Source organism: Saimiri boliviensis, chromosome 1, assembly GCF_048565385.1.
Source record: "Saimiri boliviensis isolate mSaiBol1 chromosome 1, mSaiBol1.pri, whole genome shotgun sequence".
NCBI classification, from domain to species: domain Eukaryota; kingdom Metazoa; phylum Chordata; class Mammalia; order Primates; family Cebidae; genus Saimiri; species Saimiri boliviensis.
Window position 1 is genome coordinate 251,954,784 of NC_133449.1, and position 19,172 is coordinate 251,973,955.

General features: G+C 41.9%; 1 pseudogene; it reads left to right on the forward strand.

Moving 5' to 3' along the window:
• Nucleotides 1–14,449: 14,449 nt before the first annotated feature.
• LOC101034394 (adenylate kinase 4, mitochondrial pseudogene) lies at nucleotides 14,450–14,965 on the forward strand (annotated as a pseudogene).
• Nucleotides 14,966–19,172: the final 4,207 nt, after the last annotated feature.

The window sequence follows — 19,172 nt, forward strand, 5'->3', positions numbered from 1 at the left end:
CCCTTTATTCTTTCTCTTGCCTGATTGCCCTGGCCAGAACTTCCAATACTATGTTAAATAGGAGTGGTGAGAGAGGGCATCCTTGTCTTGTGGTGGTTTTCAAAGGGAATACTTCCAGTTTTTGCCCATTCAGTATGATATTGGCTGTGGGTTTGTTATACACAGCTCACGTTATTTTGAGATACATTCCATCAATACCTAGTTTATTGAGAGCTTTGAGCATGAAGGGATGTTGACTTTTGTCAAAGACCTTTTCTGCTTCTACTGATATAATTGTGTGGTTTTGTCATTCATTCTATTTATGTAATGGATTACGTTTGTTGATTTGCATATGTTGAACCAACCTTACATCCCAGAAATGAAGCCAACTTGATCGTGATGGATAAACTTTTGGATGTGCTGCTGGATTTGGTTTGCCAATGTTTTATTGAGGCTTTTCGCACCAATGTTCATCAGGGATATTTGCCTGAAAATTTCTTTTTAGTAGTGTTTCTGCAAAGTTTTGGTATCAGCATGATGCTGGCCTCATAAAATGAGTTGGGAAGGAGTCCCTCTTTTTCTATTGTTTGGAATAGTTTCAGAAGGAACGGTACCAGCTCCTCTTTGTGCCTCTGGTAGAATTTGGCTGTGAATCTGTCTGGTCCTGGGATTTTTTTTTTTTTTTTTTTGGTTGGTAGGATATTAATTACTGCCTCAGTTTCAGAACTTGTTATTGGTCTATTCAGGGATTTGATTTCCTCCTGGTTTAGTCTTGGGAGGGTATATGTGTTCAGGAATTTATTCATTTCTTCTAGATTTTCTAGTTTATTTGTGTAGAGGTGTTTATAATATACTCTGATGGCACTTTGTGTTTTGGAGGGATCAGTGGTGATCTCTCTTTATCTTTTTTTTTTTGAGATGGAGTTTCGCTCTTGTTACCCAGGCTGGAGTGCAATGGCGCGATCTTGGCTCACCGCAACCTCCGCCTCCTGGGCTCAGGCAATTCTCCTGCCTCAGCCTCCTAAGTAGCTGGGATTACAGGCATGCACCACCATGCCCAGCTACTTTTTTTGTATTTTTAGTAGAGACGGGGTTTCACCATGTTGCCCAGGATGGTCTCGATCTCTCGACCTCGTGATCCACCTGCCTCAGCCTCCCAAAGTGCTGGGATTACAGGCTTGAGCCACCGCGCCCGGCTATCATTTTTTATTGTGTTTGATTCTTCTCTCTTTCCTTCTTTATTAGTCTGGCTAGTGGTCTACCTATTTTGTTGATCTTTTCAAAAGAAAACAGCTCCCGGATTCATTGATTTTTTTGAAAGGTTTTTTCTGTCTCTAGCTCCTTCAGTTCTGCTCTGATCTTATTTGTTTCTTGCCTTCTGCTAGCTTTTGAATTTGTTTGTTCTTGCTTCTCTAGTTCTTTTAATTGTGATGTTAGGGTGTCAATTTTAGATCTTTCCTGCTTTCTCTTGTGGGCATTTAGTGCTATAAATTTCCCTCTAATCACTGCTTTTGCTGTATCCCAGAGATTCTGGTACATTGTATCTTTGTTCTCATTGGTTTCAAAGAACTTATTTATTTCTGCCTTTATTTTGTTATTCACCCAGTAGTCATTCAGGAGCAAGTTGTTCAGTTTCCATGTAATCGTGTGATTTTGAGTGAGTTTCTTAATCCTGAGTTCTAATTTGATTGCACTGTGGTCTGAGAGTTTGCCATGATTTCCATTCTTTTGCATTTGCTGAGGAGTGTTTTATTTCCAATTATGTGGTCAATTTTAGAATAAGTGCAATGTGGTGCTGAGAAGAATGTATATTTTGTTGATTTGGGATGGAGAATTCTGTAGATGTCTATTAGGTCTGCTTGGTCCAGTGCTGAGTTCAAGTCCTGAATATCCTTGTCAATTTTCTGTCTTATTGATTTGTCTAATATTGACAGTGGGGTGTTAAAGTCTCCCACTATGGCTAGGCATGGTGACTCATGCCTGTAATCCCAGCACTTTGGGAAGCTGAGGTGGGTGGATCACCTGAGGTTGGGAGTTCAAGATCAGCCTGACCAACATGGAGAAACCCCATTTCTACTAAAAATACAAAATTAGCCAGGCGTGGTGATGCATGCCTGTAATCCCAATTACTTGGGAGGCTGAGGCAAGAGAATCGCTTGGCCCAGGGAGACAGAGGTTGTGGTAAGCTGAGATCACTCCATTGCAGTCCAGTCTAGGCAACAAGAGTGAAAACTCGTCTAAAAAAAAAAAGTATCCCACTATTATTGTTTGGGACTCTAAGTCTCTTTGTAGATCTCTAAGAACTTGGTTTATGAATCTGGGTGTTCTTGTATTGGGTGCAGATGTATTTAGGATAGTTAGCTCTTCTTGTTTCATTGATTCCTTTACCATTATATAATGCCCTTCTTTGTCTTTTTTTATCTTTATTGGTTTAAAGTCTGTTTTATCAGAGACTAGGTTTGCAACACCTACTTCTTTTTGCTTTCCATTTGCTTGGTATATATTTCTCTATCCCTTTATTTTGAGTCTAAGCATGTCTTTGCACATGAGATGTGTCTCCTGAATACAGCATACTGATGGGTCTTGACTCTTTATCCAATATGCCCATCTGTGTCATTTGATTGGGGCATTGGGCTCATTTACATTTATGGTTATTATTGTTATGTATGAATTTGATCCTGTCATTATGATGCTACCTGGTTATTTTGCCTGTTAGTTGATGCAGTTTCTTCATAGTGTTGATGGTCTTTACATTTTGATATGTTTTTGTAGTGGCTGGTACTGGTTTTTCCTTTTCATATTTCCTTCAGGCCTGGTGGTGATGTTTGTCCTTTAACAGCATTTGCTTGTCTGTAAAAGATTTTATTTCTCCTTCATTTATGAAGCTTAGTTTGGCTGGATATGAAATTCTGGGTTGAACATTTTTTTCTTTAAGAATGTTGAATATTGGCCCCCACTCCCTTCTAGTTTCTGCAGAGAGATCTGCTGTTAGTCTGCTGGGTTTCCCTTTGTGGGTAACCTGACCTTTCTCTCTGGCTGCCCTTAACATTTTTTCCTTCATTTCAACCTTGTTGAATTGGGTGATTATGTGTCTTGGGGTTGCTCTTCTTGAGGATTATCTTTGTGGTATTCTCTTTATTTCCTGAATTTGAATGTTGTCCTGTCTTTCTAGGTTAGGGAAGTTCTACTGAATAATATCCTGAAGAGTGTTTTCCAGCTTGGTCCATTCTCCCATCACTTTAGGTACACCAATCAAACATAGATTTGGTCTTTTCATATAGTCCCATATATCCTGGAGGATTTGTCCATTCCTTTTCATTCTTTTTTCTCTAATCTTGTCTTTACATTTTATTTCATTAAGTTGATCTTCAATCTCTGATATCCTTTCTTCTGCTTGATCGATTTGGCTATTGATAGTTGTGTATGCTTCATGAAGTTCTTATGCTGTTTTTCACCTCCATCATGTCATTTATGTTCCTCTATAAACTGGTTATTCTAGTTAGTAATTCCTCTAACCTTTTTTCAAGGTTCTTAGCTTCCTTGCATTGGGTTAGAACATGCTTCTTTGGCTTGGAGGATTTTGTTATTACCCACCTTCTGAAGCCTACTTCTTTCTTTCAGACAGAGTTTCGCTCTTGTTACCCAGGCTGAAGTGCAATGGCGCCATCTCGGCTCACCGCAACCTCTGCCTCCTGGGTTCAGGCAATTCTCCTGCCTCAGCCTCCTGAGTAGCTGGGATTACAGGCATGCACCACCATGCCCAGCTAATGTGTTGTATTTTTAGTAGAGATGGGGTTTCACCATGTTGACCAGGATGGTCTCGATCTCTTGACCTCATGATCCACCCGCCTCGGCCTCCCAAAGTGCTGGGATTACAGGCTGAGCCACCACGCCTGGCCCTGTGAAGCCTACTTCTATCAATTCGTCAAACTCATTCTCTGTCCAGTTTTGTTCCCTTGCTGGTGAGGAGTAATGATCTTTTGGAGGAGAAGAGGTGTTCTGGTTTGGGGAATTTTCAGCCTTTTTGCATCGGTTTCTCTTCATCTTCGTGTCTTTATCTAACTTTGGTCTTTGATGTTGGTGACCTTCAGATGAGGTTTCTATGTTAACATCCTTTTTGTTGACGTTGATGCTATTTCTTTCTTTTGTTAGTTTTTCTTGTAACAGTCAGGCCCCTCTGCTGCAGGTCTGCTGGAGTTTGCTGTAAGTTCACTCCAGAACCTGTTTGCCTAGGTATCACCAGCGGAGGCTGCAGAACAGCAAAGATTACTGCCTGTTCCTTCTTCTGGAAGCTTTGTCCCGGAGGGCAACCTGCCAGATGCCAGCCAGAGCTCTCCTGTGTGAGGCGACTCTCAACCCTTGCTGGGAAGTGTCTCCCAGTTAGGAGGCACAGGGTTAGGGACCCACTTGGGGAGGCAGTCTGTCCCTTAGAAGAGCCTGGACACTGTGCTGGGAGAGCCTCTGCTCTCTTCAGAGCCAGGAAGCAGGAATGTTTAAGTCTGCTGAAGCTGCACCCACAGCCACCCTTTCCCCCAGGTGCTCTGTCCCAGGAAGATGGGAGTTCCATCTATAAGCCCCCAACTGAGAATGCTGCCTTTCTTTCAGAGATGCCCAGATCAGACAGGAGGAATCTTGAGAGGCAGTCTGGCTATAGCAGCTTTGTGGATCTCAGGTGGGCTCCCCCAGTTCAAACTTCCTGGAGGCTTTGTTTACACTGTGAGGGGAAAACCGCCTACTAGAGCCTCAGTCATGGCAGATGCCCCTCCCCCCAAGCTCGAGCATCCCAGGCCAACTTCAGACTGCTGTGCTGGCAGGGAGAATTTCAAGCCAGTGGCTCTTAGCTTGCTGGGCTCCATGGGGTTGGATCCACTGAGCTAGACCACTTGCTCCCTGACTTCAGCCCCCTTTCCAGGGGAGTGAATGGTTCTGCCTGGCTGGCATTCCAGGTGCCACTGGGGTATGAAAATAAACTCTGGCAGCTAGCTCAGTATCTGCCCAAATGGCTGCCCAGTTTTGTGCTTGAAACCCAGGGCCCTGGTAGTATAGGCACCTGAGGGAATCTTTTGGTCTGTGAGTTGTGAAGACTGTGGGAAAAGCACAGTATCTGGGCCTGAGTGCACCATTCCTCATAGCACAGTCTCTCATGGCTCCCCTTGGCTAGGGGAGGGAGTTCCCCAACCCCTTCCACTTCCCAGGTGAGGCAATGCCCCACCCTGCTTCAGCTCACCTTCTGTGGGCTGCACGCACTGTCTAACCAGTCCCAATGAGATGAGCCAGGTACCTCAGTTGGAGATGCAGAAATCATCCTCCTTCTGTGTTGATCTTGCTGGGAGCTGCAGACTGGAGCTGTTCCTATTTGGCCATCTTGCCCTGGGATTGTTTTGCTTGTTGAATTGAGTTCTGGATCTATAGATTCTGAATATTAGACTTTTGTCAGATGCATAGTTTGCAAATATTTTCTCTCATTCTGTAGGTTGCCTATTTACACTGTTGATATTTTCTTTTGCTATGCAGAAGCTCTTTAGTTTAATTAGGTCCCGTTTGTCAATTTTTGGTTTTGTTGCAATTGCTTTTGAGGACTTAGTCACAGATTCTTTCTCAAGCTGATGTCGAGCAGTGTTTCCTAGATTTTCTTCTAGGATTCTTACAGTTTGAGGTCTTACATTTAACTCTTTAATCCACCTTAAGTTAATTTTTGTATATGGTGTAAGATAGGGGTCTAGTTTTATTTTTCTGCTTATGGCTAGACAGCTATCCCAGCACCATTTATTGAATAGAGAGTCCTTTCCCCATTGCTTATTTTTGTCTACTTTGTCAAAGATCAGGTGCCTGTAGGTGTACAGATTTATTTCTGTGTTCTCTATTCTGTTCCATTGGTCTATATGCCTGTTTTTGTACCAGTACCATGCTGTTTTGATTACTGTAGCCTTATAATTTGACATCTGGCAGTGTGATACCTTCTTGACTTAGTTCTTTTTGCCTAGGATTGCTTTGGCTACTTCGTCTCTTTTTTGGTTCCGTATGAATTTTAAAATCGTTTTTTTTCTAATTCTATGAAAAATGATGTTGGTAGTTTGATAAGAATAGCATAGATTGCTTTGGGCAGTATGGTCGTTTTAACAATATTGATTCATCCCATTTATGTGCATTGAGTGTTTTTCCATTTGTTGTGTCATCTATAATTTACTTCAGCAGTGTTTTGTAATTCTCCTTGTAGAGATCTTTTGCCTTTTTGGTGAGATGTATTCCTAGATATGTTGTTCTTTTTGTGGCTATTGTAAATGCGATTGCATTCTTGATTTGGCTCTCAGCTTGAACATTGTTGCTATGTAGAAATGCTAGGCCAGGCACAGTGATTCATGCCTGTAATCCCAGCATTTTGGAAGGCTGAGGCAGAAGGATTTCTTGAGTCCAGGAGTTGGAGAGCAGCCTGGGCAACATAGTAAGATCCCATCTCCACACACAAAAAAATTAAAAATTTGCCAGGCATGGTGGTGCATGTCTGTAGTCCCAGCTACTCAGAAGGCTGAGACAGGCAGATCACTTGAGCCTGGGAGGCAGAGGCTGCAGTGAGCCAGGATCATATCACTGTGCTCCAGCCTGGGTAACAGAGTGAGACCTTGAAAAGAAAGAAAGGAAGGAGGGAGGGAGGGAGGGAAGGAAGGAAGGAAAAGAAAAGAAAAATAAAGAAAAAGAGAAATGCTACTGATACTTATTTTCCTATTTGGATGCCTTTTATTTGTTTCTCTTGCTTGTTTGCTGTGGCTAGTATATCCCAGAATATATTAAGACCTCCTAGAAATACGTAAGAAAAAGGCTGGGTACAGTGGCTCATGCCTGCAATACTAGCACTTTGGGAGGCCGAGGTGGGTGGATCACCTGAGATCAGGAGTTTGAGACAAGCCTGATCAACATGGAGAAACCCCGTCTCTACTCAAAATACAAAAAATTAGCTGGGCACGGTGGTGCATGCCTGTAATCCCAGCTACTTGGGAGGCTGAGGCAGGATAATCGCTTGAACCCAGGAGGAGGAGGTTGCGGTGAGCTGAGATTGTGTGATTGCACTCCAGCCTGGGCAACAAAAGTGAAACTCCGTCTCAAAAAAAAAAAAAAAAAAAAAAAAGGAGAAGAAGAAGAAGAAAAAAGAAGTAATATTATGTAATTCCATTGACAGTTAGACATTTCAGCTGAGCCTAGTGGCTCACACCTTATTCCCAGCATGTTGGGAGGCTGAGGCAGGAGGATCACTTATCCCAGGAGTTTGAGGTTATGGTGAGCTATGATTGAGCCACTGCATTCCAGCCTGGATGACAGAACAAGACCCTGTCTCTAAAAGAAAAAGAAATTAAAGATATTCCATCAACATTAAGTACATAGTGTATAATTCCATTAGTAACTTGAAGTACATATAAAATTAATTTATTTATTGTGCTTTACAATCTTCTAATGGGCTTTATAAACAACACGTATGTTTAAATTTATATGGCTTATATGTCTATAACATCAGCAGCTAAGTAAGCATCAAATTTGTCACTGTATTTCCCTCTTTAAACAAACCTGTGGTTAGCAGAATAATACCCTCCCAAAGACATCCATGTCTAGATTACTAGAACCTGTGAATATGTTACTCTGTAGGGAAAGGGATTTTGCAGATGTGATTAAATTAAGTGCCTTGAGAAGGGGAGTATGCTGGGATATCTGGGTGAGTCCTATCCAAAATCACATGCATCCTTAAAATTGGAGAACCTCTCCCCATGTGGTAGAAGGGAGATGTGACTATGGAACTATGGTCAGAGAAAGGCCACGTTGCTGGCTTTGAAGATGGAGGAGAGAATCATGAGCCATGGATTTAGGGCAGCCTTTGAAGCTAGAGAAGGCAAAGAAACAGATTTTCCTCTAGATCCTCCTAAAAGGAAGCCAATCCTGCCAATGCCTTGATTTTAACACAGTGAAAAAAATATGGGATGTCTGATTTATAGAACTGTAAGATAATGAATTTGTATTTTGGGGGCAGGGTGGGGCAAGATCTCACTGTGTCACACAAGCTGAAGTACAGTGGCAAGATCATGGCAGCCTCAACCTTCTGCACTCAGGCAATCCTCCTGTTTCAGTTTCCTGAGTAGATGGAACCACAGGTACATGCCATAATGCTTGGCTAATTTTAAAAATTATTATTATTTGTATATATAGTGTCTCCCTATGTTGCCCAGGCTGCTCTTGAACTCCTAAGCTCAAGTGATCCTTCCACCTTGGCCTCCTAGAGTGTTTGGATTTCAGGTGTGAGCCAGCATGCCCAGACAGACAATTTGTATTGTTTTTGAAACACCAAGTTGGTGGTAATTCTTTGTAGCAGCAATAGAACACTGATACACCTTTCTTCTCCTGATTTTTAGTTGGAAAGGCAACATTTTAAGAAAATCTCATGCTTTCATCTCTCATGAGTTGCCACTGTCAGTAGCAGCAGCAATGATCGTATAATGCAAGAAGCTCCACAAGATTGAGAGTTATGAACTGTATTAAATAAATCAGATATGCAAAGAGAAAAGGGCACAAAGGGTTCATCTTCAGTTCAGCCCCAGTTCAACTGTCCTTGGGGATGCTTTCATGAAAATAAGTGCTGTTCCTGCAACGTGCAGAGGCCAGGGCAATACTCCTCTATAAACCTGCTCTTGATTTAACAACAAAAATACCTTCATAAATAAGGAAATTGTTCCAGTAAGTATTTTGGCATGCCAGTGATACTAAAAATCCATTAATGCATCTGAGATGTGAGTATACCTCCTTGACTGGGGGCCAACAAGATGATCTCTTTGAGGTCTCCAACAAGAGCATAATAAAACCAAGTAGAGAACTCAGCTGTTTAATTAGCAAGCCTGGAAAGTACTGACTTGTGAGTGTGCCAACCAATGCTGACCTACTCTCTCCACCCACATTCTCTGATAGAAACCTTTGATGATTTTCCCCTAAGGGTTTTTTTTTAAATGTTATGAAAACACAGCTTCAATACAAGTTTCCTAACCTACACCTACCTATACAGGAATTCTGGGACCACCATTCGAACTATTTATTTGATACAGAGCATTGATGCGTCATTAATTGTGAATACTTGCCAATTTTGGTTGTAATTTGTTTGGGATTATTTTGTAAAGTAAACATATGCATTCCATATTCCTATGGCTGCTGTAACAAAAAACCACAGATTTGGTGACTTGAAACAAGAGACATTTATTCACTCACAGTTCTAGAGTCTAGAAATCCTAAATCAGTTTCACTGGGCTGAAATTAATGTGCTGTGCTGGCAGGGCACTTTGCTTCCTGCTCTTGTGTTTGGAGTCAAATCTCCCTCTGCCTCCCATTTATAAGGACAGTTGTGATTGCAATTAGGGACCACCCAGATAATTTTCCTATCCCAGGATCTTCACTTGGTCACATCTTCACAGACTTTTTTTCTATATAATAGTGACAGGTTTGAGCATTAGAATGTGGACATATCTGGGGGGCCTATATTCAGATTACCATAATACCTAGCAATTCTACTCCTATTAAGTGCTCTGGAGATACTTCTGCCTAAGTGTACCATGAAACATGTACAAGAATGTGCATAGGTATATAGGTACAAATGTTCGTGGGTACATTTCTCAAAATGCAAAATACCCTGAAAACCATCCAGATGCCTATTGATAGGTGAATAGATTTCTTAACCTACATCTACACCCTATACAGGAATTCTGGAACCTGTATAATAAACCTGTATAGAGTAAAGGGTGGCATATTTACATAACCAGAAATTTATCTACCAGTGAAAATGATTTATCTATAGCAATAGACAACAACATGAATAAGCATTAGAAACAATGACGAGTGAAAAAGCAAATCCTCACTTATGAGTGTATATGATATGGTATTGTTTTCATAAAGCTCAAAACATGTCAAATATTGACTAGGAATAAATTGTTGTAAAGCCACAATTTTCTTTTAAATGAAAGGCAATGAAAAAGACAAATTTCAGAATAGTGGTCACCCCTGGGTTGGTGGGAGTGGAAAATGGAGCAGGCTGGAGGTGTGGGATTAGAGAGGAGCACTCAAGTACTTACAGCAGAGTTGGAGATGCTTCAGATCTTATGTTGAGCGGTGGCTCCTTCTGTGTTTATTTTGTTATGCTTTACAATGTACACGTTAGAAATGTTCTTTCATATGCATCAAATGTTGCATTTAAAAAATGACCTAGGTATTTAGCAGCATTATGTTAGGTCTCTTTCATAGCTAGGTATACAGATTCACAATTGCTTGAAAATACGAAGGGATTGGCCGGGTGCGGTGGCTCATACCTGTAATCTCAGCACTTTGGGAGGCCGAGGTGGGCAGATCACCTGAGGTCAGGAGTTCAAGACCAGCCTGGGCAACAGGACAAAATCCCATCTCTACTAAAAAATACAAACATTTGTCAGGTATGGTGGTGGGCACCTGTAATCCCAGCTACTCGAGAGGCTGAGGTAGGGAGAATTGCTTGAACCTGGGAGGCAGGGGTTGCAGTGAGCTGAGATTGCACCACTACAATCCAGCCTGGGTGACAGGAGCAAGACTCTATCTTAAAAAAAAAATACAAAGGAATTGATTGCAGGAATTCATATGGATTGGAAATGGAAAGCATTTGGGATTTGAGGCAGCCTAGGTGCTAATAACTCTCTCCTCCCTTCTTCCGTTGTCTATGCAGTCTTTATTTCTGTTTTTTTTTTTTTTTTTTTTTTTTTTTAACTCTTTAAATTCTCTGAACAGGGTGGATCTTTTTTTATTGATCAGTCACCATCTGCTGTGGAGAGTCGCCAGTGGGTATAGTGACCTTATCATCTGTGGCCATGGGAGTAGCCAAATTCATTTCCTTTCCAAGCTTATGGGTACTTTTTTTTTTTTTTTTTTTTTTTTTTTTTTCCTAAACAGGCAGTAAGGGAACAGTGGAACTAACAAGTACTATGAAAGGCTTTATGACTGTGTGAAACAGTCTATCCTTTCCTGATCATGAAAGAAAACTATCGGACCCATTCTAACATAAGCCAACTATTACATGCCTAATGAGCATACTCTTGTTTCCCCTAACAGGGTTACGACCAAAGGCAAGCCCTGGTATGGCATCCAAAAGTCACAAGCTGCATCTCAGGCTCAGAATGAAGCTGCTGTCTATTTTTCCTCTGGTTCTGCTGTTATTTCTCATCATCCTGCTATTCAGACTTGTGAAATGTAACCACTTGTGTTTAGCCACTTGTGTATATAGGATTGTGTATATAGGATGTGTAAAATACCTGGGGAAGGGGAAGAAAAACACAACATTTATACACTGACAATGACTTTAACAACTACTAAGTACAGATGAAGGCAGTGGCTCTTATTTCTGTAGCTAGACATAGCTGATATTTATTATTTCCTTCCTATAAGCTCATTTTGTTTCCATTGCCTTTATAGCTACCAAGGACTGTCAACTGCGGTATCTTCCCATGTCTGTTGCTTTCATGGCAGAGCAAGCCCAAAGTGATCTGGAGAAGTTTTAGGTTTCAATTCAACGGAAGAAGTTTCTAGGTGGAAGTATCCCTCCATTGGATACTAAGACTTCCAGACTAGCAGAGTCTTAAAGCCTGGGAGTGAAACTTTTGCCAGTGATTCCCAATTGGTTTGCTAAATGAATGAGAACACCTGTTCTTAGGACTCCATCTTACCTCTTTTAGTCCCTTTGGGCTGCTAAAACTAAAGGTGATAAACTGGATGGCTTATAAATAACAGATATTTATTATTCACTGTACTGGAGGCTGGGAAGTCCAAGATTAAGGTGCCAGCGGTTTTGGTATCTGGTGAGAGTTCATTTTCTGGGTCATAGATTGTCATCTTCTTGCTAAGTCCTCTCATGGCAGGAGCAAGGGGACTCTGGGGTCTCTTCCATAAGGGCACTAACCCCATTCATGAAGGCTTTACCCTCATCACCTAATCACCTCCCAAAGAAAGGTCTTGCCTCCTAACACCATCACAATGGAGATTAGGGTTTCAACATCTGAATTTTGGAGGAACACAGATATGGACTCTATAGCATAACCTCACTAGCCAAATGGAAGAGAAAGCAGTAAAGAGAAAAAGAAAACCACTGAGAGATGGCTGGGCATTCTCTCAGGCCAAGGTAGCACTGGCCTGTCTTTACCTTACCCACCATTTGGAAACACAAGGCAGTAGAGGGCCAATTAGTGAAGCAGAGTCCAGCAGATGATGGGGCTCCCCACCAGGAAGAGCAGCCTGTGGTCCTGTTTCATCTTGATAGTCTGTTGGATTAAAAATTTTACCTACTCAAGAAAGCCTGGCTCACTGAATGCTCTTGTATTTGCCACATCTATAACAGCAAACCTCAGTTTGGAGGGTGAAGGTTGTTGAGGCAAATAAAGGAGGATATGTACATTTCTGTTAGCCAAGAGGTAGGTCTTTTGAGGTTCTTAAACCCACACTCGTTTTTTTAAATATTAGATTCTCTTCCATGAAATGGTCCTAGATTGTCACTTTCTGGCCATTGTCAGCCTGTAGCTTCTAAACACTTCTGCCTCCAGCTCTTGGTTACCTGACACATGGCATGCTTTTTTTGTTTGTTTGTTTCTTTTTAAAAAAATCATGCTTGATATCTGCTTTGCTTGCTTTCATAATTCACTCTCTGCTCAGTTATTTCTGCCTCCTATTTCTGATACCCTGGTATGATAGGGCCAGATAGACCAGGTTTTGAATCCTAGCTTTGCTAACTACTTTGCTATGTCATCTTGAGCAAGCAAGTTGATTAACATAGCCAATCTATTCTTCATTGAAGAGAATGGATGTAAGAGGCTTAACAGGGTTTCTGGCACAGAGTTGGTACATAATTTATTTCTTGTTCTTCCTTCTTTAAATAAGTCATAATTTTTCCAGGCTTCATGTTTCCCAGCTGTCTGGACTACTAAACAGCAACACATCCTTTTAATCAATGTCATCAATTGAATCATCTTACCCTACTAAGGGTAAGACACTGTTTTACATTCTTTTGGGCACACAAATGACTGAAAAATAATTCTTGCTTTCACTGAGTTTTTTATCCTACATGGAGAATACTGGAGTCTACTGTATCATGACTATAATATAGATAGGGAATGACTAGCACTGTAAGAAAATTACAAATTTGTATGCAAAGTAGGAAGAGGCTGCCACGGAAGGCTCTGTCAGCTATAGACTGATTATTTTTGAGAGTAGTGTTCCCCAGATACAAAGTCCTCAATGTCACCAGTAGGTTCTTGGAAACTGTGACTTTAAGCAAAGTGACATACAGCAAAACCAATTTTACCATAGGTTAATGGATATAAAGAAGAGTCAAGTTCTGATCATTTCTGATCAGTTCAGGGTTACTGCCTGTCTTGTCAGTTCAGGGTGCAAGGCAGGAACCAGCCCTTGACAGAATGTCATCCCATCACAGGGCACATTCAAACACACACCCAAACTCTCTCAGACTGCGACCATGTAGAGGCATGCCCCTTCCCCTCATGTGGACAATTTTGATATGGGAGGAAACTGGAGCACCCAGAGAAAACGCTGGCATATATGGGAAGAACATGCAAACTCCACACAGGCAGTGGCCCCAGCTGGGTGTCCATTTTTTTTTCTCATCAACATTATAATGAAGTGAGGTTCTTCAAGGACCTGTTGTATGAGACTAACCCAGAGTAATTTTTCAAATTACTGTACCAGATTTAATGAATCAGAAAGTCTAAGAAATATGCTGGATAATCTACATACTTAACAAGCATCTGGGTGATTATTCTCATTAGGGAGATTTGGGACATTTCTAGATGAGTGCTTCTCCAGAGTTAATGTGCATAGGAATCACCTGGGATCTTGTTTAAAATGCCGTTTTAGGGCCGGGCGCGGTGGCTCATGCCTGCAATCCCAGTAGTTTGGAAGGCCGAGGCTGGCAGATCACTTGAGGTCAGGAGTTAGAGATCAGCCTGGCCAACATGGTGAAACCCCGTGTCTACTAAAAATACAAAAAATAGCCAGGCCTGGTGGTGGGTGCCTGTAGTCCCAGCTACTCGGGAGGCTGAGGCAGGAGAATCACTCGAACCCGGGAGGTGGAGGTTGCAGTGAGCCGAGATCATGTTGTTGCACTCCAGCCTGGGCAACAAAAGTAAAACTCCGTCTCAAAACAAAAGAACAACAACAGCAGCAAAAGTGCAAGCAGAGGGTGCCAGAGGTAGGGGAGAGGAAAAACAAAATTCCCGGGTTCCCTCCCGGGCTGCGCATTTGACCGCCCCCTCCTCGCGAAGGCAGTGGCTTCCCAACTCCTGAGCGCCGTTATCCTCGGCCCCCCGGCTCTGGCAAGGGCACCGTGTGCCAGAGGATCGCCCAGAACTTTGCCCTCCAGCATCTCTCCAACGGCCACTTCTTGCCGTAGAACCTCAAGCCCTACACCGAAGTTGGTGAGATGGCAAAGTGGTGTATAGAGAAAAGTCTTTTGGTTCCAGACCATGTGATCACATGCCTAATGATGTCCGAGTTGGAGAATAGGCGTGGCCAGCACTGACTCCTTGATGGTTTTCCTAGGACATTAGGACAAGCCAAAGCCCTGGACAGAATCTGTGAAGTGGATTTAGTGATCAGTTTGAACATTCCATTTGAAACACTTAAAAATCATCTCAGCTGCCATTGCATTCACCCTCCTAGCAGAAGGGCATAAAACCTGGACTTCAATCCACCTCATGTAGGTGGGATTGATGACGTCACTGGTGAACCATTAGTCCAGCAGGAGGATGATAAACCTGAAGCAGTTGCTGCCAGGCTAAGACAGTACAAGGATGTGGCAAAGCCAGCCACTGGATTATACAGGAGCCGAGGACTTCTCCACCAATTTTCTGGGACGGAGACGAACAAAATCTGGCCCTATGTTTACACACTTTTCTCAAACAAGATTACACCTATTCAATCCAAAGAAGCGTATTAACCCTGCCCAATGGAGGAACCAGGAAGATGCGGTCATTCATTCAATTGTGTGTGTAATATTGGTGCTGTGTCCAAATTAGAAGCTAGCTGAGGTAGCTTGCAGCATCTTTTCTAGTTGAAATGGTGAACTAATAGGAAAACAAATGAGTAGAAAGAGTTCACAAAGAGGCCCTGCTTTGCCTTTCAAAAGGAAGGTCACCTACACATTTAACGTGTCTCTGCACTCTCAAGCCCTTCACAGGAGAGCAAGTACAGTGCGGATTTCAAATGGGGTGTAACTTCAGCTCCAGCTGACTTTTGACAGCTGTGTTGTTGCTGTGGCATCCCTTTTTTACACATGACGGTGATGGTTTCTGGTTCTCCCATCTCCACAAGGACTATTGAACCACAGCACCTGGAAGCCTGAGTCCACTAAGGGCTCTAGCCCAGATTTTGTCCCAGGTTGTCTGCTGTGTGCCCTCCTGGTGACAGTGAAATTGAAGCTACTTACTCTCGGTGGTTGTTTCTCTGGTCTTGTGTGACTGTGTCCACAGTTCATTTTTTTTCGGGTGGGAGTAACTCCTTTTCTGCATCTGTGCTCTATAGAGTCTCTCCTTTTCAGACATCCTGGGATGAAAGCATCTGGCTTCTATTTTTTTTTTAGATTGTATATATTTTTTGACATCTGTTTTCACTCTTAGACTATTAAACAAAGCAGGTTGTTATTGTTCTTATCCCTCTCAAATTCTTTTAAGAACTGAGAGTGAGGGGGTTGTATTGAATCTCTTTACGCACCAGAACTGAGCTATGAAGAAGATCTTGTCTCTGAAGAGGAACTTATTAAACTGCTGGTCTGACTCTCGTGGATTGACACTGTTCTTTTCTTTTATCATGAACAAAATTAAACCCCTATAATTCTTTTGGGAATCCTAAAAAAAATGGGAAGTATAAGTATTTAGCTACATAAATGTCGTAAGATCGTATCTTATATATACAAGTAATAAGACCATTTGGAATTATTGGACTAATTGAATAGTTAAGGTTTCTAGTCAGGACAATAAAATGTAATTTGAAAATGCTGCTAACTGTTGATGCTGACAGTGTTTCACTCCTGTGAGTGACTCAAACATATTATATATAGGTGGCAAAGAGAACGGAGCCTGTGGGATTGAGCAGATGGTTGTACTAGCTGTGCCTGGACTGAGTATAACAGCTTTACGATTACGGGAAAACAAATCTTTATTTATTTATTTTTTTCTGTTCCCAAGATTCATCTTATGGAGTGGCCATAAAGTCTAGAATTAAATACTAATATTTTGTCATTCATTACAACCTAATATCAATAAACCATTTGTTAAAAGACCTGCCTGGTTTCCAGACTTGGTGGTTACCTTGAATAATTCTTTTTTTTTTTTTTCTGAGACGGAGTTTCGCTCTTGTTACCCAGGCTGGAGTGCAATGGCGCGATCTCGGCTCACCGCAACCTCCGCCTCCTGGGTTCAGGCAATTCTCCTGCCTCAGCCTCCTGAGTAGCTGGGACTACAGGCACGCACCACCATGCCCAGCTAATTTTTTGTATTTTTAGTAGAGACGGGGTTTCACCATGTTGACCAGGTTGGTCTTGATCTCTCGACCTCGTGATCCACCCGCCTCGGCCTCCCAAAGTGCTGGGATTACAGGCTTGAGCCACCGCGCCCGGCCTACCTTGAATAATTCTTACTGTCCTCTGGGAAGGACAATGATGTTTATTTCTGCTGCCTCAAAAATATGTGTCCCTTCTTCATGCATCATGACTGTCCCCAGCTAGCGTCCTTTATTATTCCTAGGAGTGCCTCCTAACTTTTCCTACTAGTGAGAAGAAAAGAAGTCTATTTGAACACTACAGTGGTGTTGAAACACATTACTTCCTTTCTGAAGATGTCCCAGTGAATCCTCAGTCAATCCGCTGCCATGTATAATCTGTATGATAATGAGTACATCTTCCTTCAAAGTACTGCCCGAACTCTTGCCAGTTCCTCTCCCCTTGTCCCTTCATGTTAATTTTTTTTTGGCTACCTTAGTGGAAATATAGACCAGTCTCTTCCCCATCCTCTCAAACGTATGAGATGGTTTACTTTTTAGGTTTATGCAATGAAATTGCTCCATCAGATCTATGAATTGTCAGTGCATTATATTGACTCTGAGCACTTTAGGATTTAGAGTTGCAATTGAATGGCGGTTTGTGGAGATGGGGTGCATATCCGATATATAGATAAAGCTCAGGCTTGCTGAGGAACCAGTTATAGAGAAAAATAAGTCTGATATGAGGAAATTTGCATGATTTAGAGTAGTCGTGCCATAGAGAAAATTTCCACAAAGTAGGAAACATAGAGCATTAAAATTATTCTGTAGAACGCTCAAAAGCGGAAAGTCTGCTTTTTTGGAAACAGAAAAATATTCAAACTTCTTTCTTCACTTTCCTTTGTGTTTAGCTGACCCTCCAATGCAATCATTGCCTTTGGAGTTTGGGAGAGGTGTGGGAAATGGCCTGATCCCTGTTGCCGTATGTCACTCCTCCATCCATCCTTCCTTCCCTCTTTCCTTCCAGCCCACAGACAATTCTAGCCAACACTGAGTCACTCAGTAAGTCTCAACAGTGTGTGTGTTTGCTGAGACTGTCCAGCAGTTAAGGGTCCACACTGGTTTAGGTAAGACCAAAAAGAGATAAATACGTTTTCCATGATCTTTGAAACAAAGTAATAGTTTCGCGGTCAATGACCTTAAAAAATATATTTCTGGTTTTCTTCAACAAACCCGCTACTTTTCCTTTAAATTATTTCATAAAAATTAAAGTTATCTTGAAGACGTTTTGAAAAAAGTAAAATTAAAAGGACATCTTTTCCTGGTTTTCCTTCTACTGCCACACATGACCGTTCTTTCACCGTTAAGCAAAGAAGTTGGTTTAAATGGTTTCTAAGATTCCAACCTGACCTCACATTCTGTCATTCTACTCAGCTCTTAATTCAGTTTGCTTCCCTTATCCTAACTGGCTTCTTACTTACTTAGACCTTGGAAATGCTGCTGTGTTTAATATCCTCCAATACTAATGCAGACTTAAGACAGGTACTGTTTTTGGAAAACCTACTGAGTGAAATGTGCAGTTTTAGGACCTTTATTAACATCTCAATTTTTCTAGCATCCTATGAAATAGCCATGATTTAATGTTGATAAACAAAGAAGACAGGGGTTCCACAGATGTGAAGCATCTTGCCCAGGCTTCTGCTGCTGGTGACCAGTGTAGCTGGGACTCCAGCCCAGGTTTTCCTGACTCAGAAGACTGAGCTTGTTCCGGGATGTTATTAATAGCTACTCAGATCCAAGTAACCAAGGGTCTTGAGTCTCCTTGGTTCTGCTTCTGGCCTCACATCAAGAATAACAGAGCTAGTCTAGGTTTGGTGGAGCTAGTCCATGCCTGTAGTCCCAGAGTTTTGGGAAGCCATGAAGAGAAGATTGTCAAAGGCCAGAAGTTCAAGACCAGCCTGGGCAACATCACAGGACTCCATCTCTACAGCAAAATAAAAAATTAGCCAGGCACGCTGGTGTACACTTGTGGTCCCAGTTACTCAGGAGACTAAGGCAGGAAGATTGCTTGATTCTAGGAGTTCAAGGTTCCAGTGAACTATGATTGCACCTCCGTGCCCCAGCCTGGATGACACAGCAAGACCCTGTTTCTTAAAAAAAAAAAAAAAAGAAAGAAAGAAAGAAAGAAAGAATAAAAATAGTAGAGCTCACCAAAGTGATGACATTCACCTTTTTATGACATTCCTTTGTTTTCTTCTTTTTCCTTTGTTTAAGCAAAGGAAGCTACTAGGGAGAGTCTTAGTCTTCCTGCCTAAGACATCCTTTATGAATAGAATAAAAGTTTGTCAAAGTAGGCTGGACTTGGGTCCAGGCTAATCTGTGAAGGAGGCTAGCTCATGTTCCTTATCTACCCTTTCAGTGTCCACTGGGTAGTGCCCCTGAAATGGCCTTTACCCTTTGAGCCATCCCTAGCCATGGTGCTCACACATAGGCTTTTGAGCTCCTTGGAGCTATCCAGGCCCTGCTCACTTTTCTTTCCTGAGATCAAAACAAATCACCCTCCACTCCCACTCTAAACAAGGTCTTGATAAAATAATCCTTCTCGAATTGCTGGTAGGTAAACAAGCAATAATGGAACATCAAACAAAAGTTAACTCCTGACTTTTGCA